Consider the following 25,378-nt stretch of genomic DNA (forward strand, 5'->3'; position numbering starts at 1 on the left):
CAAATTTTTAAATAAACTTAAACGTAATCTTAATAGTAAACCATGTTGATAATGTCCTCCCTAAATGGGAACTATGCTAAAATAGCACAAATGAGTAGTAAAATAACACATCTTAATGGTAGCCCATGATGATAAATAAGAACATAAGCAATGCCTTTGCTGGGTCAGACCTGAGGTCCATCGTGCCCAGCAGTCTGCTCACATGACGGCCCACAGGTCCAGGACCTGTGCAGTAATCCTCTATCTATACCCCTCTATCCCCTTTTCCAGCAGGAAGGAATCAACTTAGGATAACGTTAAGATGTGTTATTTTACTATTAAACTGGGTTGCTAGTAACTAGGTTTCATTGCATAAAATGGAACATGTCAGTGGTGTAGTAAGGGGGGGGTCGGCCCCAGGTGCGGTCTTCCTAAGGGTACAGTCTTCCTAAGGGCGTGGCACCCCTCCTTCTCGCCTCCCCCTTCTCCTCTTCTTGCTGCGTGCGCATGTCCTTTGCCTTCCCCATATCTTTTTTACTTCCCTAACACAAGATTGCTGCCCAAGTCGGCATCAGCATTCTCTCTGTCATCACTTCCGGGACCCGTGCCTAGGAAGTGACGCCAAAGGGTGAGCCTACACCGACGTGGGCATGCTGCTCACATTGGAGAAGTTAAAAGGTTATGAGGAAAGGGAAGGGGGCGCATGCACAGCAGGGGGGCTGGGAAGAGGGCGGGGGAGGGGCACCACCATCCCAGGCGCCGCTCACCCTTACTACGCCGTACTTACTGAAACCTGTGGTAAAATAATATAGCGTAACAGTAGTCTACATTCATAACTTCCTCCCTAAATGATCCAAAAATCCTATATTTTCTGGAGCAGAGGAATGATTTTCTAGGGTCTGTAATTGTACAGCAGCAGTTTATAAGTACTGGACCAATTCAGTAAGCCGGGCTTCTTGCCTAATTCAGGCTAACATTTCTCAAATATGACCTCCAACAGACTCTTTGGAGGCCACCACAGATGAAAGAGTCTGCTGAAGTTTACTGTTTTAATTTTCAAGCCAGTCACCCACTCCAAAGCCAACAAAATCTCTGTTGCATGAACTGTACACTAGGGGCTGGATTCTATAAGAGGTGCCAATTTATACACCTACCTTAATTACCCAAACCACCGTAATAGATTCAACTGTGAGCTTTAACAGCTCATAATTGGAAAAAAAAAAGGAATTGGTCAATAGGCACCTACCCGATTCTATAAAAGATAGGCGCTTATTACATGGTGCCTAAAGCCTACGAAGGCGTGTTTGGGGGGCGGAGACAGACATAGGCACCAGTAGGTGTGATTTTCTAAAGAACTTAGGAACTTACCAGCACCTAAGTTTTTGGATAGGTGCCATTAGGCTCTATTATATAAATGGCACCTAAGCATGATTGAAGCATGGCCAGCACCTGCTGATTTAGGCGCTGTTTACAGAATCCAGCCCTAGGGGCTGGATTCTATAAGAGGTGCTGATTTAGGCACCTATCTTAATTACCCAAACCATCTTAATAGATTCAATTATAAGCTTTAGCAAGCTCATAATTGAAAAAAAATGTATTTGGTCAATAGGCACCTACCCAATTCTATAAAAGGTAGGTGCCTAATGCATGGTGCCTAGTAGCACCTAACGCCCAAGGGGGCATGTTTAGGGGTGGAGACAGACATAGGTGCCGCTAGGCGTGATTCTCTAAAGAACTTAGGAGCCTGGCCTACATTAATGACGTCTGTTTTTTTTATAGGTGCCGTTAGGCGTGATTCTGTAAATGGTGCCGATGAGTGATTGACACATGACAATTTAGGTGCTGTGTACAAAATCTGTCCCTAGATATGTATATGGGGATATAATCTTGGACATGTTTTGGTAGAGTTTTTTGGACCTATGATTAAGCTGTGCCTGGCTAATTTGGAGCTTATGCTGGTATTATCAGAGCACTTTTCTTGTACTGAGGTCTTTTTCTCCACTTTATCTTGTTGCAATAGTCATCTTGCCGTTCTGGAAGTGAGTGGTGTTATTGTATGTAAAGTGCTGATTATTTTTCCCCACTCTAACTTTGTGTTTAATTCCTGTGTGTTAAGACATAATCTGGTCCCCATCCTCATACCATCTCTAGTGAATTATTTTCCATCCCCCCCATCCCCATCATATTGCTGCCATCCTCTCATCATCCCCATAGATTTTCTGTTGTGCCTGTGACATGCATATCTCTAATTCATAGCAATTTTCTTCAAGCACTGTCATACCACCTAAACAGCCTTTCAGCTAATAAGTAATGGGAAAGCTGGCAAAACCTTTTTCTCACGTGTTTCCAGTAACTTCTGAGCGTCCTTGGTAGCTCTTCCAAGCAAAGGCTGTACCCCTCATTGAGCAGTTGCACAGTAGCATAATAAGGAGGGGGGTGGTCTGCCCCGGGCTCGGTCTACCTAAGGGCATGGCACCCCATCCTCCTCTCCACCCCCTGTTCCTCTCCTTGTCGTGCATGTGCCCCTTGCCTTCCCCTGTACCTTTTTTACTTCCCTGGTGCAAGGTCACTGCCCGCATTGGCATCGGCACTCTCTCTGACGTCACTTCCAGAACCTGCGCCTAGAAAGTGACGTCAAAGAGCCAGCTGACACCGACATGGGCATGCTGCTCATGTTGGAGAAGTTAAAAGGTACGGGTAAAGGGAAGGGGGGGCGGGGGAGGGGCGACACCGCCCCGGGCACTGCTCACCCTTACTACGCCACATCAGTTATTTATTTATTAAAATTTATATTAAGTAAGGAATGATTCAAGGTTCGTTAGGATGAACTGAGAATTATTTTCTAAATTTGTTGTTGAAATTGTAACATGTATCTCCATAATGTGGGCTTAAAAAGGAATTATGTATGACTGATTATGTATTGTTTATGAGATCCTTTTTTTCCTTTGAACTATTGGATATTGTAAGTATTCAAAATTATAATAATAAAAAAAAAAATTATATACCATTTTATTCCAAAACGGTTTACAAATAATTAAATACATAAAATATTATAAAATTCAGAACAAGGTTAGAACAACACAAACAGATTCAATCCTTACATAAAATCAATTTCTCAAAGAAATGCATCTACAAATAATTGTGTTTACAGCATTTTCCCACATGAGCTCTTATCTCTACATTTTTGGATTTGACCAACCAGGCTATTCTACAATTTAATCCCTGCACATGTGAAAGTCATTTCCACATATTTAGGGTTAGCCTTCGTTTTCAGCAATGATCTTAATGGTTGATATTCAGAGGCTTTGGAAAATTTATTAGCACCATCCTGCTTTGGTTTTGAATTTACCTTCACACCCGAAGCCTCTGTTTATTCTTACACAACCTGGCAGCTCCTAGCACAGAGATAAAACTTAATGAAAAGAAATTCTTTAAAGAACAATAATTGGTCAGGGCTGTCCTAACACCTTCCCAATGGTTTATTTTCAGTATCTAGCGCAAAAGAAAGGGAAGGATTATTCTCCCTGGTTGGTCATTATCCCTAGGATTTTATAGATTCTATATGACAACATTGGTCATTATCCCCAGGATTCTAAATATCGCACACAAGATGTGCACACAATTTACTTAACGAGTCCTTAACTGGCAATGAATGGGCGCTAACAATTATTACAGTAAATTGGCTTTGATTAGAAGTTGTGTGTGCGGGCTGCACGCTATTCTATAAGAATTGGCATCCAACTTTTCTAGTGTGTATCTGAAAAGAGGGCGTGGTGAGGGGGGTTGTCGGGGCATTCCCAAAAAGTTGCACATGCAATTACAGATTTTGGCCTAAGCACAGCCTAACTTGGGCATTAGTATTTACACCTGGTTTGGGCAGGCATAATTCCAGCCCCCCCAAATTAGAGGCGGGATCCACGCCTAAGCGTTATTCTATATAAGGCGTGTATCCTTTATAGCAGTGTTTTTCAACCTTTTTTGGGCAAAGGCACACTTGTTTCATGAAAAAAATCACGAGGCACACCACCATTAGAAAATGTTAAAAAATTTAACTCTGTGCCTATATTGACTATATATAAAGTAATTATCTTGAATAGGAATCAAATAAACACAAAGAAAGTATTTTATAATGCTGCCACCGCCAACAACACCGTTGGCGGCGGTGGCACTCAAGTGGCTAAAGAGCCGCAGTTTGCCAGCCTAGGGACAACACTGGAGGGTGGCCAGCTGTGCACCCCCTTGGGACGTAAACCTGGGGTGGGGCAGACCGCCCCCCCCCACCCTGGTATGCCACTATCTGTACCTCACTCCCTCCCTATGACCAAAAATTCTCCTTTCTTCTATTCCCCGTGTACACAACCATCTCTTTCCCTCCCTTCCTCTCTCCAAAGTCCATGCCTTCTGTGTCCAAACACTCATTCCCTCCCCCACCTCAGCATCTCTTTCCCTCCCTTCCTCTCTCCCAAGTCCATTTCTTCTGTGTCCAAAAACCCATTCCCTCCCCCACCTCAGCATCTCTTTCCCTCCCTTCCTCTCTCCCAAGTTCATGCCTTGTGTCCAAAACGCACTCCCTCCCCCCTTTTGTGTTCCGTGTTTGCCTCCCAGCCCATCTTTGCAACTTTCTCAGCAAAACGAAGCTCAAGCCGCGAGGCTCATCTTCTGCTTCCTGCCTGCCCTGCCGCGCACAAATAGCCGAACGGAAGTATTCTCCGACGTCAGCGCTGACGTCGGAGGGCAGGCTTTGCTTAAGCCCTCCCTCCGACGTCAGCGCTGACATCGGGGAACGCTTGCGATCGGCTATATGTTAGCTGCAGGGCAGGCAGGAACAGAAGACGAGCCTCGCGGCTCGAGATGTATTGAATTCCGCGGGTCCCCCGTCCAGTTCTCTCTTGTCCACGTGGGGCGGACCGCCCCTCTCCCTAGACTGGCGGTACTGCCCTGATGGCGGCCCTGACCGTACGGCACACCAGGCAACATCACAGCGGTTGAAAAACACTGCTTTATAGAATATTGCTTAATGCTGAATATTTTCGGCACCACTTATTGAATTCCCTACTAAAAGGGCCAATTTAATGAAAATGCCACATGGCAGTCCTGCTTTTGCCCACAAGTCTAATGCATAAACTTTAAAAGCAGCAAACTGACAACAGTTTGAGTGGGATTGACACATTTATAAAGGACTTGGAGAAAACCATGCCCTGAAGAACAGAAGATGAATCTTTCATTTAACCTAGGCACCTCAATGCAGGTTGAATTGGGGTGAGAGGTTTCTTTTGGGCAGGGCCGGTATAACCTATGGACCAGGTGAGGCTCAGGCTCAGGCCCAGGGCACCAGCACTAAAGAGCGCCAAATGCCCAGAGCTGTGACATCACTAGGCCATAATTTAGGCTACCCTGTGGCTACACTTTTCTCCTCTCACTTCTGATGCTGCCCTGTCCCAGCAGGATGTGGCTTCATGGTCCAGCTGCTACGAGGAGAAAGAGCCAGCATCAGAATAGGGAAGTGCACCACATCCCTCCTCCCTCCTCTCACACTACTACTTGATGCTGATGGTGACCTATGAAGCCACATCCTGCCAGGAATGGGCAGTAGTGTCAGAGAAGGGAAGAGAGAACTGGCCAGGGGACAGACACATGGTCCGGGTGGGGCATGGCATGGATGGAGAGAACAGAACCTGCATAAATAAAGCTCCAAGACCAAAACTTACTTGGAGAGAGAGCCGGAGGGGAGAGAGGGGGGGGCGGTCCGCCCCGGGCGCCATATTGGTGTGGGCATGACATCCCTCCTCCTTTCCGCCCCGCCTCTTCCCATTCCTCTCTTCCATGTGCGCACCCCCTTCCCTTCTCCTATACCTCTAGTGGAAGTTGTTGTTCACAGCAGTCAACATGCTCTTTGCAACCCTGTCAACTCTCCCATTGACATCACTTCTGGGTGCTGCGCATAGGAAGTGATGTCAGAGGGAGAGCCAATGGGGTCACGAGGAGCACGTTGTTGACCACTGCGAGCAACTTCTAGATGTACGGGGGAAGGGAAGGGGTGGGGATGAGTATGGGGGAGGGGCACCACTGCCCCAGATACCTTTCACCCTCACTACGCCACTGGAGAGAGCTCATTAGAAGAGGCTTACCCAAGAGCTGCCCCAAGGAATCATTTGTCCCCATGTTTAAAGGAAAGGGAACAGCTGTCTGAGGAGGAAAGCTTTATGGAGCTAGAAGAAAATATTCCTGACATGAATGAGGAGAAAAATGACATGGAGTGGACCTCAGGAGCAGAGGGGAAATTGTGTTAGTAAACCTGTCTGATAAATGAGTTAAAGACTTTACTGAAATAAGGTAGTCCTCAAGACTGTGAAATGTAAAGAGGAAATGTGAGTGTATGTTTACAAAGAAAGATTATGTGGCTTTGGGAAGGGTGAATGAGCTAGCCAGCACTGGGGAGTGAGAGACCTAGCTAGAAAAGTGCAGGGGATTAGAACTCTTAAGGAATCCCAAAGCCTAGACTTTCCTGAAGCAACTTACAGTGGAACTTGGTTGGGTGAACCATCAGAATATTAATAGGGTGGAACGATTCCCCACCACATGGCCCAGTTTTAAAGGGAGGTCAATAGTGGCAAAGTGACTTAGGAAGTCAGGAGGAGATTTCTTAGAACAGTGCTCAACAATTGCTGTACATTTCCTTTAGAAACCATAAAGAGGAACCTGTAAAGACGGAGGGGCCGTTTGGCCCAGCATGCTGGCTAATGAACATGGACGAAAGGTCCATGCATTGAGAGTGCAAGAACTGTGCTAAAGGGATGCAGCTGGACTGTACACAAACAGCAGGTATGCTGATATCATGTGAATTAACCTGATGAACATTTAAAGGGGTTTCAAATATGAATTGATTTTAAAGAAGTGTTGGATGTAAAGATTACCGGATTCATTGAGTGGCCAAGCCAGTAAACTGGAGACTGGAAAATAAATATATATTTGTTTTGAACTGATATTGGGCTCGGTGCCTGACTGACAAGCCTCTAAGCTGCATTCAGTGGCACAACGAGAGTGAGAGGTGGCTGGGGAGGTGGCGCCCCCACCCCCATCTGCTCCTTCCCCGCCCCCTAATGCCATGCGCGTGCATTCCTTCCCTTCTCTCATACCTTTTTAACATTCACAGCACGAGTATCTACCCCAGCCTGCTGCTCACACCAGCATTGGCTCTTCCTCTGATGTCATTTCCTAGGCGCAGGTCCAGGAAGTGATGTCAGAGGAAGAGCCAACACTATCACAAGCAGCATGTTGGGGTTGCTGCTCGCGCCGGGAATGTTAAAGAGGTATGGGGAAGAGAAAGGAAGGAGAATGCACAGTAGTGGGGGGGGGGGGCATGGAAAGAGTGAGGAGGTGGGGAGGCCAAGAGGAGGGCAGGTGCTGGTACCCCCACAAAGATGACATCCAGGGTGGACTGCCCCCCCTCCCCCTTACTACCACTGGCTGAATTACCTCACTGGCACTCTAGGGAGTGCTGGATTCTGCGCTAGTGGCGGAAGTCGGGCCCCTGCCTGTTGATAGACCCTGGCACCTGGCACAATTTATTATATGCTGTTGACCTGAGTATAAGTGTATTTAGTATAAAAGAATTCCTATACATATATTGAACAATTAAAGGTTGTGGAAATGTAAAATTAGTGCAGTGGCCAGGTTCAATTCCCACTGCTGCTCCTTGTGACTATGGGTAAGTCACATCCTCCATTGCCCCAGGTACAAAAAATAAAAAAAACTTAGATTGTGAGCCCATTAAGGACAGAAAAAGCACTTGTATATAACATATAAACCACTTTGATTGTGACAAAGACAGTACCGTATATCCAATCCCATCCTCCCTTCATAGAAACATAGAAATAGACGGCACATAAGGGCCACGGCCCATCTAGTCTTCCCACCGCAATGACCCTTCCCCACCTAACTCAGTGAATAGATCCCACGTGTCTATCCCATTTGGCCTTAAAATCAGGCACGCTGCTGGCCTCAGTGACCTGAAGTGGAAGATTGTTCCAGCGGTCAACCACTCTTTCAGTGAAAAAGAATTTCCTGGTGTCACTGTGCAGTTTCCCTCCCCTGATTTTCCACGGGTGCCCTCTGGTTACCGTGGGACCCTTGAGAAGGAAGATATCTTCTTCCACTTCGATGCGACCCGTGAGATACTTGAACGTCTCGATCATGTCTCCCCTCTCTCTGCGTTCCTCGAGTGAGTAGAGCTGTAACTTATCCAGCCTTTCCTCGTAGTAGGTTGCTACATATTCTGTAGGTAACAAAGTCCCTAATACATCTTTATATGAAAGGGATATGACCTTTATTGGGTGTCTGCATTTTGGAAACTCAATAAAAATGGTTATTATCTTATAAGGGCTTAGAGGATGGGAAAAGAGAGGAAGGCAGAGAGGGATGTTATTGAAGTAATAAATACCCTTTGATTACTAATAGGCTTCAGTAAAGAGTACATTAAACCTCTGTATTGCAACTGGTAGAAGAGACTTCTGAGATGTCAGAAATTATTTTAACAAAAAGAGAGAACACAGTGGGGGATAACAGATAAGGAAGGCTCACGGAAGCAGTTTAAACATGAATTTCAGTATTTGAATCATGAGCATCCAAAGATTCCAATGCTGTCCACGTTACTAGATACATATACATTTCTATTCCGCCATTACTGTGTGGTTCAAGGCGGATTACATCCAAACTAAAACAAAAATTACATTCAAAATTTGAAAGACTAGAATAAGCGATGACATAGAATTTTTAAGGTAATATACGTTGGGTAAAGAGTTACCAAAGGGAAGTGGAGGTCTTTAGGAGATAAGAATAGGATGAAATTATGGGTTTTAGATAATGTTTGATAGATAAAAGAGTATTAGAGAGATCTAAGGGTGAATAGAGTGTTGGATATTGGATTGGGATTGGTTGTGCTGGATAGGTTTTATGTGTTTTTTGAAGAGTATGGTTTTAATATAAAATTGGAAATGCCTCCTCAGTAGGGTTACCAGATTTTTGATGCAAAAAAAAGTGGATGTGTGGCCCTGCCCCGTTCAGCCCCCCACCCCCGCTCCATTTTTCCCAGGGCCCCGTCCCATTCTGCCCACAATCCCGGCCCACACAAACCTTGTCTCTTCGGGTTCACGTCTGGAGGGTCACTGCACATGCGCGGAAGCAATGCGATGAGATAACATGCGCGCATGCATGCATTGCATCCATGCATCATCGCATCGCATCCACGCATCATCACACTGCATCCGCGCATGCGCAGATGCCTTCCAGACGCATCCCTAAGCTCAATGCTTTTCAAAACCTTTGCAAACTGCCGGTTGTGTCAGAGGAGAAGCTTCCGTCCACATACGCACGCGACTGCACAAACACTCCAGCAGCTTTTAACAAGTATGAAACTTTAAAACGCGCCGAGAAGGTAAGGGGGAGGGAGGGAGATGCACGGACCGCGTGAGGGGTGCCAAAGGGCAGTGAAGTGGCGAGAGGGAAGGGTGGATGCTGCGGGGATGGGGATGGGGCGGTGAAGGGGACGGCGGGGGCGGGGATGGGGCAGTGAAGGGGACGGCGGGGATGGGGCAGTGAAGAGGACAGTGGTCCAGTGACGTGACAGGGACAGATTTTTTCCCCATGTCATTCTCTAACCGAGATCAGCTGACCAACAGGGAACACACCATCTACCAGGAAATCCAAACTCTATAATGGCGCATGCATCTTAAGTGAACGCCCCTGTCCCTCCCAGATAGAATTGGCACATGCCCTTTGTAGAATAGCACTTTGCAAGATGTGCACATAAATCTACTATTGTCTTGAAAAATAATGGGTTCAATATTCAGCCATTGGTGGTGAGTGTTTTGCTCACCGTCAATGGCATTATTTCTGGATATTCAAAGCTGGGACCCCTGTGGGCTCAACTTTGAATATCAAGTTATTTTTTAAGCTGGCTAACACATAGCCACTTAAGTCAATATTCAGCACCTACATGACCATAGGTATTAGTACATAAAGATAGGACAGACATTTATGTAGCCCTATTTATGTATGTGCTAACCCTGCCCGCTTAAGTGCTGAATATCAGCACTTCAATCAGTGGTCAAGAGCTGACTGCTCCCAGAACACCACCAAGATAGCTGGTTTTGTGTTCAACGCTGACCAAGATATTCAGCAACATTTAGCCAGTTTATTGCCACTGAATATTAGAGGCTAGCCCTGACCAAGCAATTTAGCTTGTTAGTGGCCTGCCAAATCATTTTGAATATCAGGCAAAATGATTTCATATTTCATGACGAGTTTTACATGCAAATTTTCAGGACAGCTAGGGGGAGACCTACGTTTGCTCCTTCATTAGCCACCTCCATATGGTACAATTTAAGAGCACATGTTTATATCATACCCCAAATGCAGTGGCCTAGTAAGGAGGTAGGGGTGGGGTGCACCGCCCTGAGTGCCGTGTCGGTGGGGGCGCCGGCACCTCTCCACCCCGCCACACCATGCCATGCTCACACCATCCCTTCCCCACCCTGTACCTCTGTAGATCTTTGCTAGCCTGAGCAACTTCTCCTGCCTGTTGATCGCGCCAGCCTGGATCCTTTCTGAATCACTTCTAGGTCACGGGGCCAGGAAGTGACATCAGAGGGAAAGCCAATGCTGGCATGAGGAGCATGCTGGAGAAGCCCTTGCACCAGCAAAGATTTAGAGGTATGGGGTGGAGATGAAGGGAGAATGTGTGGAGTGGGGGACAGGAAGGAGCAGGGTATGTGGGAAGGAGCAGGGGTGCGGGAGGGGGGGGTGTACCTCCTATTCTTACTACACCACTGCTCAAATGTATCTACCATTATTAGGGGGAGGGGATTCATCAAGGTGTGGTAAAGGTTCATCCAATGGAATCAGGATCATGTTGCTAACACTGCTAGCTGTCTGAAGTTTGAAATTGCAGCGCTGGAGGAGTTGTGTGGGGACAGGGGAAACTCAGAAAGCCATACCTGTCTCTGGGGTGGCCCGGGCGAGGGGCTGGAGAGAGAGAGAGGCTGCGCTGGGAGGGTGCAGCAGGTTAGGGGCCAGGCTAGTGGGAGGCAAGGGCGGGGCAGGCCAATGTGTGTGGGACCGAGGTCAGGTGTCCTCCTTTTTTGGCTTGACAAATATTGGAACTCTAGAGATGGGGGATATAATAGAGATATTTAACTCTGTGGCATAAATACTCAGGAGGTGAGTCTATTTCAATTTAAAGAAACTCTTGAATGAGGGAGTATAGTGTGAAAGGGGTAGAACTGAGGCATAATACATGGAACAGTTTTTCAGAAGAGGTGGGATGGATAAGGAAGTTACCTGAATTCAAGCACAGAGGATCTGATCTGCAAGTGAGAAGAAAATACTGTAGAGACTTTATCTGTTTTTATCTGCTACCCTTTTATGTGTCTCTGTTTATATGTACATGGAAGTGTAGGGGGGAGGCTCAGGGAACTGGGGTATACACACATGTATACAGTATGTGAGGAGCCTGAGCTTCATACATTCTCCCAGCTGGCTGCATACAAAGGCTTTTCTGAAAACAGTTTGAAGCCTGGTTGCCAGTCCCTCCCCTGCTGTCCTCTGTTAACCTACAGACAGCTAGCAGGATGATTGGTCGGCAAGATATGCATGAATGTTGGGAGAGCTTCTGAATCCCAGGGAGGAGACTGGGAGAGCTGCCAGTTTTTATTCAACAGGAATTTAACGGAAACATCTTTGATTCAACTTAATAAAGGAGACCATGCTGCTAAAAAGCAACCAGGGATCACAAAATTTCTTCTCATCCTAGACCCTGTCTTTTGCATCAGGAGCATGCATTAAAAGTTATTGGGGAAAAAAACCTAACTAAACAAAAAAAAGCCCTGTAAGTCTCAAGTTCCCATTGGGCTGAGACCTGAGGGTGCTTGTGAGAGCCTATGCAAAATCTGAAAGGCTTGGGCTCACTGAGCTTGAAGTAGGCTCTGGTTTGTCTGTGTTTTATAACTTTTATCCCAGTCCCATTGTACTATGGGAATTGTAGTCTTGCTCCTTTCAGATAAAGTTCACAGTGTGAGAGCTGTCAGACAGCCAGCACTGGGCCTTAGTTATTTAGCCCCTCTTATAAAAAGCTCAATAGCATGGGCCGCTGTGGTAACTGCCCTGAAACCCATAGGGTTCAGGGTTTTTGCTATGTGGCAACTGCTAGCGTGGCTTTGTAAAAGGAGGGTTAGTTATTAATTTATTTGGATTTATTTACTACCTTTCTGAAATAAATTCATCCAAGACAGTGAACAGCAAGAGCAATTTGGACATAGCCAATAGAAAATTTCAGCAGAAAAAATATTCAAATAACTTACTAATTGTTTCTATAGTGCTACTAGAAGTTATCCAAGGACAAGCAGGCAGACTGTTGTCATATATGGGTGACATCACCACGGAGCCCCTGTACAACTATCTAAACTGCAATGTCACTTTAAGAGTTCTGAGACTGCCCATGCCTTGTGTGTGTGTCGGCTGCTTCATAACCTCCTCCAACTAGTGAGACCTCCAGTTTTTTCGTCTACGCAGAGTGGAAAAGCCAAAACAGAGATACATGTGTCTACATTTTACTTTTCTTGCCAACTCTACACTGAACCATGGTTCAAGCTTCCAGGTCCGTCTCAGCTCAGATCCTATCTAACCGGACTGAGAGCATTCTGGAGACCTGGCTCTAAACTATAGTCTCCCTGGACTTAACCCCCTTTTTCAGGAAGTGATCAGAAAGGAATGAGTAACGTGTGGGGAGGAACTTCCAGAGCTGGCCCCAAGCAGCAAGGTAACCCGCACAGTCAGAGCATTGAGGTGATCCAGCACACCAACATTTCAGCCGGAACCACCGATACCTGGCAGCATGGCTCAAGGAACTTAAATACACACTGGGAGAACATTATGCCAGGGAATTCCCATGCCACTCCAGCACTGACACCTTTGGCGTCCTCCTCATCACTGCTACTCCCCTCAGGTGAACCTTGTAAGAGAACTGACAAGCCAAAGAATGTCTCCCCCTCAAGGCCTGCGTCAGGGTCTTCTCCATCTTCTTCACTATCCATGTACTATAAGCTCTTCCATACTGAGACTAGATCACCATCCCTTCAGTCGGTGTCCTCCTTGAGGTGTGCCTCCGTAGTGGGGTGACCAGCACCTTGACACCTGATGCAGATCTGCCCATGGCACCTTTATAAGTATCAATGCTGATGCCATCTCTATGTGAACAGCTTCTCACGCTGTGGCAGACGGAACTACCTGGGCTCCTGCAGGCACATGCAGTGCCAACCCCTGCCTCAAAGCCCTTTGCTTCTGGCTTGTCCAAATGTTGCCTGGGATCCACAGTAGAGCGCCAATCTTGGACCTCCACATGTCGAGCAGCATCGCTTGACCCCAATACATGTCACTAGTGCACCTCATGGGTGACTGGTATCAATGCATATGGGTGGCGAACATCATTGACATCCACCGTTGAGGCGCATGAGCAGCACCCAGCATCACGGTCATGGCATGGACCCTCATCAACAAAGCACAGCTCATCCTCCTGCTCTAGGTAGTCCTCTCAACATTCTTGTTGCCAAAGATCATCTCAGTGTTCTCTACAACAATCTCCCCAATGCTCTGCTAGACATCCCCCTCTACAGCCTATGTTACCAAGGGCTAATTTAGACAGGTATGACTCTGACCTATCTATCCACGCTTCTAGCAATTTTCCTAGCCTATCAATGGATGAGTCTTCCAGCTTGATTTCGGACACTTTTCCTCATCGAAGATTGCCCCCAGAAAGTCTGTCCTTCACAACGTTTGTCAGATAAATGGGGCAGACACTGCCTATCACCATGGATTCTAAAGCCCAGCCTCAAGCAGAGCTCATGGCTGCACTTGACTATATGGCGTGGCCTAAGAACTGCATCAAGGTTCCTCTCCGTCATCTTCTGAAGGAGAACTTATTTAAAAATTGGCATCCCCACTTGATATCCCAGTAACGCCAAGCAAGTTGGATGTTCTTTATCACATCCAGTCCTGCCCTGGGTTTGACAGACCGTGGCTTCCACACCAGTCTTTGGTTGCAGAATCTGCATTAAAAAGGGCGCACAGTGCAAGAACTATTGCCAGTGCCCCCCTGGAAGAGAAGGCAGAACTCTGGACAAATTTGGACACAGAATGTTCCAGGGATCCATGATAGCTAGCAGAATCCTGAATTATAATTTCTTTATGGACTTCTGTCTGAAGTTCCTTGTTCAGAAGATGTCCAGTTATGATAAATACATTCCACCTTGTACGTAGCCGCCTTTTGAATATGTGACTGAGGGTTATTGATTGCTTGCCTTCATGGGTCCCTCTTTGTTTTGTACTCACCTAGTATGGGATTGGGATTGGGATTGGGAGGGAGGGAGGTATTGGGTACTGGTGGGAGAAGAGAAGGAGGGAGGGAGAGAGAGAGAGATTAGGGATGTGCTTGTTATTTGTTCCTTACAATATGATGGTTCCTTAGCAAATGTTAACCTACAGGCCTTGTTCGTTTGGCTTTTGTAGAGTTTCTTTTTGTTATCTTGATGCCGTTTTGGCCTGTCTTTGTTTGTTGCTGCTTTCCTTTGGAACTGAATAAAGGTTATTTTTTTTAAAAAAAAGCATTCCACCATATCATCTTCCATCCTACCACCATCTAGCAGTTCCTTATTTGATATTACCTCTCAAACCTATGCAGTTTCCATTGCGATGTGCAGACAAGCTTGGCTACAAATCTTGATCCCAATGTTCAAGATCGTCTTTCTAAAATATCCTGCACAGGGGATGATTTATTTGGAGAACAGATTGAGGATGCTTCCCAGAGAATCCAATGTCATATGGACTGCATGACTTCCTTATCATCCATGAGATCTCATCTATGTATCTTCCTGTCCACCAACTCTGTGATGCTCAAGGCAGCATAAAGCCCCCCTGCTTCCTTCACTCAAGCAACAGCAGTCCTTTTGACTATCTATTAGAGATCATGACTCACATTCCTCCTCTGCCTCAGACTTTGCCTATTGGGAGCTGACTCACCCATTTCCATTGGTTCTGGGCCCAGATCACTTTAGACTAGTGGATCCTTCAGGTGATACAACAGGTTTACGCCCTTCACTTCCACACAAAATCACTGAACCACCCACCAAGCGAGTCTCATTTCAGTGTACAGCGATGGACCTTACTTTGCCAGGAGCTCATAGCCCTCCTCCAACTCAATGCCAAAGAGAAGTTCCCTTGTGGGAATAGAGGAAGAGGGTTTTACTCCAAATACTTCCTCTTTCCGGAAAACACTGGAGGAACCCATCTAATCCTGGACCTCCGAACCTTCAACAAATTGGTCAAGGAAAAGTTTCACACAGTTTCCCTAGGAACCCTGTTACCACTCTTAGAACAAGATGGCTGATTATGCTTTCTAGATCTTAAAGAAGCTTACCTCTATATCCCCATTCTCCTCGCTCACAGGAGATACCTCCTCTTTCAACTGGTGACCCATCACTTCCAATACAAGGTACTCCCATTTGGTCTGGCGTCAGCTTCAAGAGTGTTCACCAAATGCTTGGTAGTAGTGGCCGCAATCCTCCGTGTCCATGGATTTCAGGTCTTCCCTTACCTGGATGACTGACTTAGCAAGGCAGCACCTCATCAATTTCTCCAAGCAATGCAGGCAACAGTTCACCTAATGGAGATTCTGGGGTTCACGGTCAACTACCAAAAATCCCATTTGGAACCCATTCAGACCCTGGACATGACTCAGACCTGTGCATTCCTGCCTCAACAAAGACTCGATACCTGATCCAGCTCTGCCGAAAGGCCTTTCTCGCCACCCCATCACAGCACGTCAGAAGCTGTGAATTCTTGGCCTCTATAGTTTATGTAGTTCCATTTGCCCAGGGTAACAAGGTTCTGTAGAGGGGAATGAACCCAGTTCCCCAAGATCTTAGTCCACTGCACCAACCATTAAATTACTTACAATGCCAACACAATATACAGGTGAGGCAAAAAAAATAATGCATAAGAACATAAGAATAGCCTTACTGGGTCAGACCAATGGTTCATCTAGCCCAGTAGCCTGTCTTCATGTTGGCCTATCCAGATCACTAGTAGCTAAATTCAGCGCTTCAGGATGTTACAGTATTTTATAAGTTATGTGTATGAGTGGGATCCCTACGTATGCCCTGCCCATGCTGCACCCCTTTGAATTTATGCACTAACCTCTCCCCAGGAGCACTAAATGTTCCGACACTCATAGAATTCCTATGAGCGTTGGAGCATTTAGCGCTCCATGCTGCGATAGAAACCTCTATTGCGGCTTAGTGAAAGAGGGTCTAAGGCTCCTTTTACTCAACTTCAGTATGCAGTAGTGCATGTGTACTGCAGCTTAAAAGGGCTTACTGAGGGGCATGCTGAGGCATCCTGTAGTAATTTTGCAATGCTCACGTGTATATAATTTAAATTTTTCATCAGAGGGCGCATGTCTGGAGGGCGTAGAGTGGGTGTTTCTGCGTTAATCAGGTAGCACAGCTACATTGCCGTGTGCTTACCAACTATAAGCCCTTGCCAACTACAAAATAAGTGTTGGAAAGTGTTCACATGCTGGCCGTGCACTAATGGCAACATGACCATTAATTCAGAAAATGGAAAATCGGCCTTTTTCTGGCGGTAGGAAAAATGATCTTAGCATGTGGAAAAAACCCACATAAGGGCATGCTAAGGCCACTTTTTTCCAGAGCTTTGTAAAAGGAGCCCTAAGTGAATTATGCACCTTGATTATAGAATAGCACTGAATGTGCAAATAGTAGTTACACATATCCATGCACACTTGACCTTGAAAATGCTAGTATTCCACATATCTATCTATCTATATCACGTATATATATATCACTTTTACGAAGCCACGTTAGGCTTTTTTATCGCCGGCTGTGGTAGTAAAAAATCTGATGGTTATAGAATTCCTATGAATGTCAGAGCTAAAACCACCGAAGCCGGCGATAAAAAAGCCTAACATGGCTTCATTAAAGGGGAGGCAAAAAAGAACCAACGAAAATTGCAGTGAAGATGCCAGGCAAAAATCCAAAACCAAACTGCAGAAAAATGTACAAGGAGACCTACATGTAGAGATAAAGATTTACAATCTAAGAATGATACCCCCATTTTGATTTCCGGAGGTGAGAGGAAAAAAATATTGAATATTTAGGTCAACCTTTGCCTATCAAGCTGCTAACTCTTGGAAAAACTTACTGGTTCAAGTTGCTCCTCAGACTAAAAAAATTAAAACATATCTTTTTAGTAAATTTGTGTTAAAAGCATAATGATGTGTGCATTTTAGGGTTTTAAAAAAATGTTTTCGTTGTTATTCTGGATATTGTCTCCACTCTTGCTGATTGTAAACCGCAGTGAACCTGTATAGGTATTTGCGGTATATAAACAATGATTGTAATATAATAGCACTGACATTATAGAATGGGAGAGATTATTAACTCAGGGGGAGAGGCTCTTTAGGGGATGATGTGATAAGCTACTCATTAGAACGGTGCACTTAACTGTAGCACACACCATTCTAACACATTCACTGGAAAAACAAAATCTTGTAATATCAAGCAGATTACTGTGGCTTTAAGTTAGCTTAGCAGGGTTTAAAAAATGTTTAGATAATTTCCTAAAAGAGAAGTCCATAAGCCATTATTAAGGTGGCTTGGGGAAATCCACTGCTTATTGCTAGGATAAACAGCATAAAATCTGTTTTTCTCCTTGGAATCTTGTCAGGTACTTGTGACCTGGGTTGGCCACTGTTGGAAACAGGATTCTGGGCTTGATGAACCTTCGGCCTGTCCCAATATGGCAACTCTTATGTTCTTATAAATGTGTACTGACAAAAATTGTCACACACTGCTATGGTAATCTGCTGAGGTTTTCTGCATAGGGTCATGAGAGGTTTCTCCTGGTCAGTATATGAGGGGGGATTTCCTCATGCTCTGACAGGAACGGAGACAAAAAACACCCATTAAAAAATCTTTGGGGGCCCAGTGGGCCTTGGACCTCTCATCTCTATCCTGCAAACTTTACCTGGTAGCCCAATGAGCTTCAGACACTCACCCCCCCCCCCACCCCATGCACAAGGAGGTTCTCGACTAGACCTCTCAGTGGTGCAGCACCTCATTCCTATGGATCAATAATTATGCTCACTTGATCCTGGGGAGACATCCTCTTCATCCTGCTGCCACCTTCTGAAATTGTGGCACCTGAGCCCTAGTTGTACATTCTGGAAGATGATGGGAACAATTAAGAATTTGGCGTTTTGCATGCATTTTATTTATTTGGGGATTTAGCTTCTGCCTTTGCAGTAATAGTTCTAGGTGTTTTACATTCAGGTGTGCTAGGTATTTCTCTGTCTCTGGAGCAGTGGCATAGCCAGACAGCCAGTTTTGAGCGGGCCTGAGCCCAAAGTGGGTGGGCACAAAGTTCTCTTGGCACCGCTCTACCCGCACCTCTCTCTGTATGAGAGAAATCTGTATGCAGTAGAAGCAGTGTATGCAAATCAATCTGATGAATATTCATTTCAGATATCCTGAAAACCTGACCGGCTGGGGTTCTCCTAGAACAGGTTTGGAAACCATATTTTCCTCCTTATTTAGAAACTATTCTGCCATATGTTCCATTACCACAATTACGTTCTGTTCATCATGCTGATTTGCATATTCCGCCTGTCAAGTGTCTGAGGTTGAAGGTGTCAAGAACAAGCATGTTTTCATGCATGGGCCCTCAGGAATGGAACGAATTACCTATGTATATATGCCAGCAGGGAAACATGTACTTTTAAGCGATTATTGAAGAGACACTTGTTTTCTGTAAAATGAAACATGGGAACTAGGTCTATTACATTTACCGGAGTGCTGGTCGCTAATCTGTGTTTGTTTTAAATATTGTATATGTTCTCGCTGTAAACCGCTTTGTATAAAGCGGAATATAAATGAATAAAAACAAAACAAAACACTGGCATAAGCTTACTTTACCTATGCACTTATCCTACCCAAATGTTCAAGCCAGATAGTCTGCAGCAGTGGCGTATCAAAGGGGGGCGGTCCACCCCAGATGCAAGCCATGAGGGGTAGTGTTTCTGGCCTTGGAGTCATGGTCCGGGAACTTCCCTTCTCATGGCCCGGCCCCGAGGCTCTGGGTAGTCCACGGGGCCCAGCATGTTCCCAGCCTTCTCTCCTGTCCGGTCCGATGGCCCTTTACCTTTCGTGAAGATGAAAAAGCTGCCGGCTTCGGCAGTGATTCAGCTATGTCGCCCGTGGCTCCCCTTCTTGCTTTCCGCATCTGCCAATGATGCAACTTCCTGTTTCCACCCGGGTGGATTGAGGCAGATGGAAAGCAGGAAGGGGAGCCGCGGGTGACGTAGCTGAATCACTGCCGATGCTGGCAGTTTTTTCAGCACAGAAGGTAAACTTTGGACCGGCAGCAGTTCTGGCACAGATGTAGATATGATATGTACTCAGCGGTGCACAGCACAATACAGTGAACTGAGGTGAGACGTGCGAGGCCAAAGGTGTAATGATCACCATCAGAAAACAGACCAATATTCTTTTTGTGCAATTTTAATGGCAACTGGTAATATAAATTTCAAAATAAAAGTAAATATACGTGTCCTAGAAAAATGCTTCATGAAAACATAAAGTTTTGGGGTTTTTTAAATATTTAGAACTAAACATTTTTTAGTCCAAAATGTACATTTGGGAGCCACACTCATGATTAAAATAACATTTGTAGCCCTGCCCTGGATCAGCAGCATGGAGTGTTGCAACTCTTTGGGTCTTCACCAAGTACCAATGACCTGGATTGGCCACCATGAGAACGGGCTACTGGGCTTGATGGACCATTGGTCTGACCCAGTAAGGCTATTCGTATGCTCTTATGTTCTCATCTGTATAGGCCTTTGTTTTCACTTCTTATTTTAATGTACTGGTATTTTTTTTTCTGGGAACTTATCAGTGTTTGTTATAATGGGAACAAAAATTGAAGAGAATTAATGTGTGTGGAATGGGGGGGGGGCCCTTATTACTAAAAATATTTTTTTACATGGGGGTGTAAAAAAAATGATGGGCCCCAGGTGTCACATACCCTAGGTATGCCACTGGTCTACAGTAAAACTTCACATAATCAAAGAAAGAGAGAATATGGAAGCAGTTAATGACCATAAGGCCCATTTGATTGGCCACAGATCCTAGCTGATGTCTGGTTTTCCCCTCACAGAGATGCCAAGTTACCCAGTTCCAGGCTGGAGATTGTATTTATTAGGATTTATTAACTGCCTTTATAAAAAGATTTTGAGCAATCCTGGATTTCTGACCACACCATCATGGTGCATTATGGGACTTGCAGCATTGATTTCAATGGGCAGAATCAGGCACTACAAATCCCACACTGCTTTGGGATGTAAGGCCTTAACAAAGATCTTGGGGTTTCATCCCATTAAAAACCAGATTACTGAGGTCCAATGACCAACACTTATTAGTCATCCCCTCACTTAAAATTATTAATACACGACGGCACTTCATCTTTTCCGTCACAGCTCCTCAAACATGGAATTCCCTCCCTATTTACTTAAGAGAGGAAAAAAATTTGGATAAATTTAAGAGCAAACTTAAAAGCTTTCTTTTAATAGACGCATTTAATGACTAAAAGGACTGTCTAGGAGCTTCATTTTATTTCCATAACTTCTTTGAGATTCTTTCCCTTCCTATTGTTTTCAACCATAAGTATCTTTTCTTCTATCGACCAAATTTTACTTCTGTCCCCATCCTTTCCTCACGTTTTATTATGTTTGTTAAGTTAGTCTTCAATATATTTTGTAAGGTTCAGTTTTTTTGTTACTTTTGTTTGTCCCCCCCATTTTGTAATTTTATTGATTTGTTCATCGCTTAGAATGTTGAATAAGCGATTAATCAAATTTTATAATAAACTTGAAACTGTTTTGCCATCTTTGTATCATCCTTCCATATGTCCAGCTCTCCATTTCCACATTACCCACTCCTCCCTCTTCCTGTGAGAATGCTTTTATGGTTTACTTAAATATTCTGATACTTGTCAACATTTAATTATTTCAGATCTGAAGAAGAAGGGTTACCTTTGAAAGTTAATCAGAAAATGCATTAAGTTAGTCCAATAAAAAAAAAAGTATCAGCTTTATTCATTTACGTATCTGTTTTATCTCTATATTTCCCCCCCCCCCTTTTACAAAAGCATAGCGCAGTTTTTAGCGCCGGCCTTGGTGGTAACAGCTCCGACGTTCATAGAATTCATATGAGTGTAGGAGCTGTTACCGCCACGGCTGGGGCTAAAATCCATGCTGTGCCCAAAATTAAAATAACCTTGTGGCTGAAACCAAAACCAGGCAGAAAAAATGGATTTGGGGATGATTTTAGTGCCAATTCAGCCAGCTTCTACAGTCTAAGAGCAAATTGCATTTATATAGCAGGGTGACTCTGTAAACCAGGATAGGAAGACAGGCCAGAATCCTCCACAGCAAGCACAGCACCTCATAAAGTACCTCTCCGTCTCTACAGAGCAAATACCAGAATAGATCCCTCCTAGGAGATAGGAAGTCAATGTGTGACAGGCAAATGGCTTAAGATGATGCTGTGCAGCCACCCGCCAGAAAGCTCATTGCCAGCTTTTCTTTTTTTTTTTTTTTTCTGCTTGCCACTTCAGTCACTTGGCAGCTCGCTGGCGTGCAGTGCGTTAAAGTTCACTTCCCCTGGGCACAGCTTCAGACGGGAATGTTTTTTCATCCCTATTCAAACTCCACCCAGGATTTGCCTCTCTCATGTCTCTAAATAGCTCACTGGTACCCTCTGCTGGATCCACTATAGAATCTTTCATGAAGCTTTGGCAATAAATATAAAGGCCATACGGCCCATCCAAATCATCCACTATCTTTTCCATCCCCCTAAGAGACCCCACATGTCTGTCCCATGCTTCCTTGTCCCCATCACCAATCACTCCAAAACAAAGAAAATATGATGATACCTTTTTTATTGAACTAACAATATAATTTTTGGTTAGCATTTGAGGGCAATACCTTCTTCTTCAGATCTGTTAGCACATCAGGAAAAGAAGCTATCACAGCTACCCACCAATTCCAAAGAGGGCTGACAGAACTGCAAACTCATACAAGCAATAGAGGGAGGGAGGTTAAGGGCAGGACTGGAATAATACAGCAGTAAAAATAAAGAACGATCCAACTGAGATCCAATTCATCAAGTTACTAATCCCATAGGGCTCAATATTCAAAGGATTTATGTATCTAATTCTGGGGCTCTTTTTACTTAGCTGCAACAAAATCCAGGCTTAGCATATCCTTAATGAACTAAGCCTATTTCTTCACTCCCCCCCCAAAAAAAAAAAAAAAAAAAATCACTTTTTTCAGGTCCTGTGCTAATTTTGAGTAAGATGGTGGACACAATGGCTCTGGGGGATCCTTGATAAAGCAAATTGTTGCAAAACATGCCGGATCATGTAACCCAGTAGCATGATAAGCTAAGTATACAATTTATTTGAACATTTTTAAATAGAATAATCTCAAGGAAACTTCTAAAAAGAGCACGGTGGATAAAAAAATTAAAAAGTTTTTAAAAAAAGTTTACTTAAATAATTGCAAAAAAAGAATGTGAGCCAATGAGGAATGAAAACACTGGTTATTTTTGTACTTTTTTAAAATAAAACATTATTGAACTTAAAAAAGGGTGGAGGAGGTGTGCCTGAGGCCACATTTTGTTACATTTGAAATAAATGAGAGTATGTTTAACAATTTGTAATTCTACGGAGGGGAACGCTGGATATTTTGGAAGTTGGGTAAAACATTGGAGAGCCATCAAATACTGAGCCATCACTGACACACAAAACAGTCTCCTACATGAATAAGAAGGATAGATGATGCTCATATTTTTTGGCCAGCAAAGTACATTACTCAATTTACACTGAAAACCAATTAACATGGCAACTTTAACAAACAAACTCAGAAAGCTAAAATATAAAGTTGATTTGAATAGACAAATGCATCTCTCATAATGTGGTACATAGACAAATCTATTGGGTCAATAAAAAATGTAAATAAAAGTTCAGAAAGTTGAAAGAATGCAACATTGACAAGTAGTTCCAGACTTTTGCACACATCTGTAATCGGAAAGATAAACAGGACAATATGACTATGACAAAGTACTTTCCCCCCTTTTACTGAGGTAAGTGCCCTGAAGCCCGTAGGGATTTAAAGGGTTTGGGGGCTTTTGCTGCGATGCTTTGAAAAAGGGGAGGGGGTGTTAATGTTTCAGTAAATCAGCTTTTAAGTGGAAACAAATAAAATGCTCAACTTTTTTTCTTTTTAAATAAAGTAACTAATATCAAATTCACATTCTTCCTTAGAAGGATAATTTTAAAATGTAAAAGACATAGGTAATACCACACGTATAGTTAAATCAACCTCTATAGCAAGTTTTATATTTTAATCCTTACTATAAATTGACACGTTCTTGTTTATTTGTTTGGACAGAACCATGCAAAGTCCAGGAGCTACCTTCCTACCTCACCCCAGCCTGTACAGCCTACTACTATTTATTATTTCCATAGCGCAACCAGAAGCGCACAGTTCTGTACATTAAACATGCAAGAGATGGTCCCTGCTCGAAGGAGCTTACAATCTAATTATGATAGACATACAGGACAAAAGGTGAATCTATATATGTTGTTTACATATGGAATTGCAGAGGGAATGATGAAGTAAAGAGGGTAGGGGACTTTCCCTCCTTTCCCACCCCCAGCCTTTCTCTTTCCCTCCCCCCCAGCCCATGCAGCCTCTCGTGTTCCTTCCTTTCCCACCCCTATAGCCGTGCAGCCTGGCCACCAGCAGTGGGTCCTGCATGCTGCCGGTGGCTGACCCAGAAGCCTTCCCTCTGACGCAAAACACAAATGCGTCAGAGGGAAGGCTTCTGGGTCAACTGATGGCAGCATTTAAAACCCGCTGCCTGTGGCCTGTAGCTGCTGGGTGGATGGGTCTGAGTCTAGACTGGGTGGGCCAGGCCCATCTAGGCCAGCCCATGGCTACGCCCCTGGATAGCACTGACCTTTTTCCCCCAATGCTAACATTTGTATTAACAACTATGAACCGCTCTATGTTGTTGCAATAAGTCATAGAAACATAGAAAAAAGAAGGCAGATAAAAATCTAGTGGCCTATCTAGTCTGCCCAACCATGCCATCCACTATTCCCTCCTCTCCCTGAGAGATCCAATGTACTTGTCCCAAGCTGTCTTGAATTCAGACGCACTCTTTATCTCCACAATCTCCACTGAGAGGCCAATCCAAGTATTCACTACCCTTTCCATGAAAAAGTACTTTCTGAGGTTATTTCTGAATCTATCTCCTTTCACCTCCATCCTATGTCCCTTCATTCCAGAGTTTCCTCTCATTGAAAGAGACTCACCTCATGCACATTTATGCCATGTAGGTATTTAAACATCTCTAACAGTTACCAGTTGTGTGCATCAAGGTTTTGCTGATATTGTGAAGGGCTGTCAGGTAAGATTTGCCTCTTGGTGGATGATACTAAAATCTGCAATAGAGTAGACACCCCTGATGGTGTGAATAACACGAGGAAGGATCTAGCAAAGCTTGAAGCATGGTCTGAAATTTGGCAGCTAAGATTTAATGCTAAGAAATGCAAAATTATGCATTTGGGCTGCAGAAACCCAAGTAAACGGTACAGTTTAGGAGTGAAAAACTTTTGTGTACGAAAGAGAAGCGGGACTTGGATGTGATAGTATGTGATGATCTTAAGGTGGCCAAACAGGTTGAAAAGGTGATGGTGAAAGCTAGAAGGATTCTAGGGTACTTAGGGAGAAATATAGCCAGTAGGAAAAAGGCGGATTGATGCCTCTGTATAAGACTCTGGTGAAACCTCTTTTAAAATATTGTGTACAATTCTGGAGACCGCACCTTCAAAAAGATATAAACAGGATGGAGTTGGTCCAGAGGAAGGCTACTAAAATGGTCAGTGGTCTTCATCATAAGGCACATGGGGACAGACTTAATATTGCAATATGTATACTTTGGAGGAAAAGTGGGAGAGGGGAGATATGATAGAGACGTTTAAATACCTACGTGGCAGAAATGCACATAAGGCAAGTCTCTTTCATTTGAAAGGAAGTTCTGGAATGAGAGGATATAGGATGAAGTTAAGAGGTGTTAGGCTCAGGAGTAATCTAAGGAAATATTTTTTTACAGAAAAGGTGGTACATGCATGAAATAGTCTCCCAGTAGAGGTGGTAAAGATAAAGACTGTCTGAATTCAATAAAATATGGGACCAGTGGAGATA

This window comes from Geotrypetes seraphini, chromosome 8 (assembly GCF_902459505.1).
Source record: "Geotrypetes seraphini chromosome 8, aGeoSer1.1, whole genome shotgun sequence".
Taxonomy (NCBI): domain Eukaryota; kingdom Metazoa; phylum Chordata; class Amphibia; order Gymnophiona; family Dermophiidae; genus Geotrypetes; species Geotrypetes seraphini.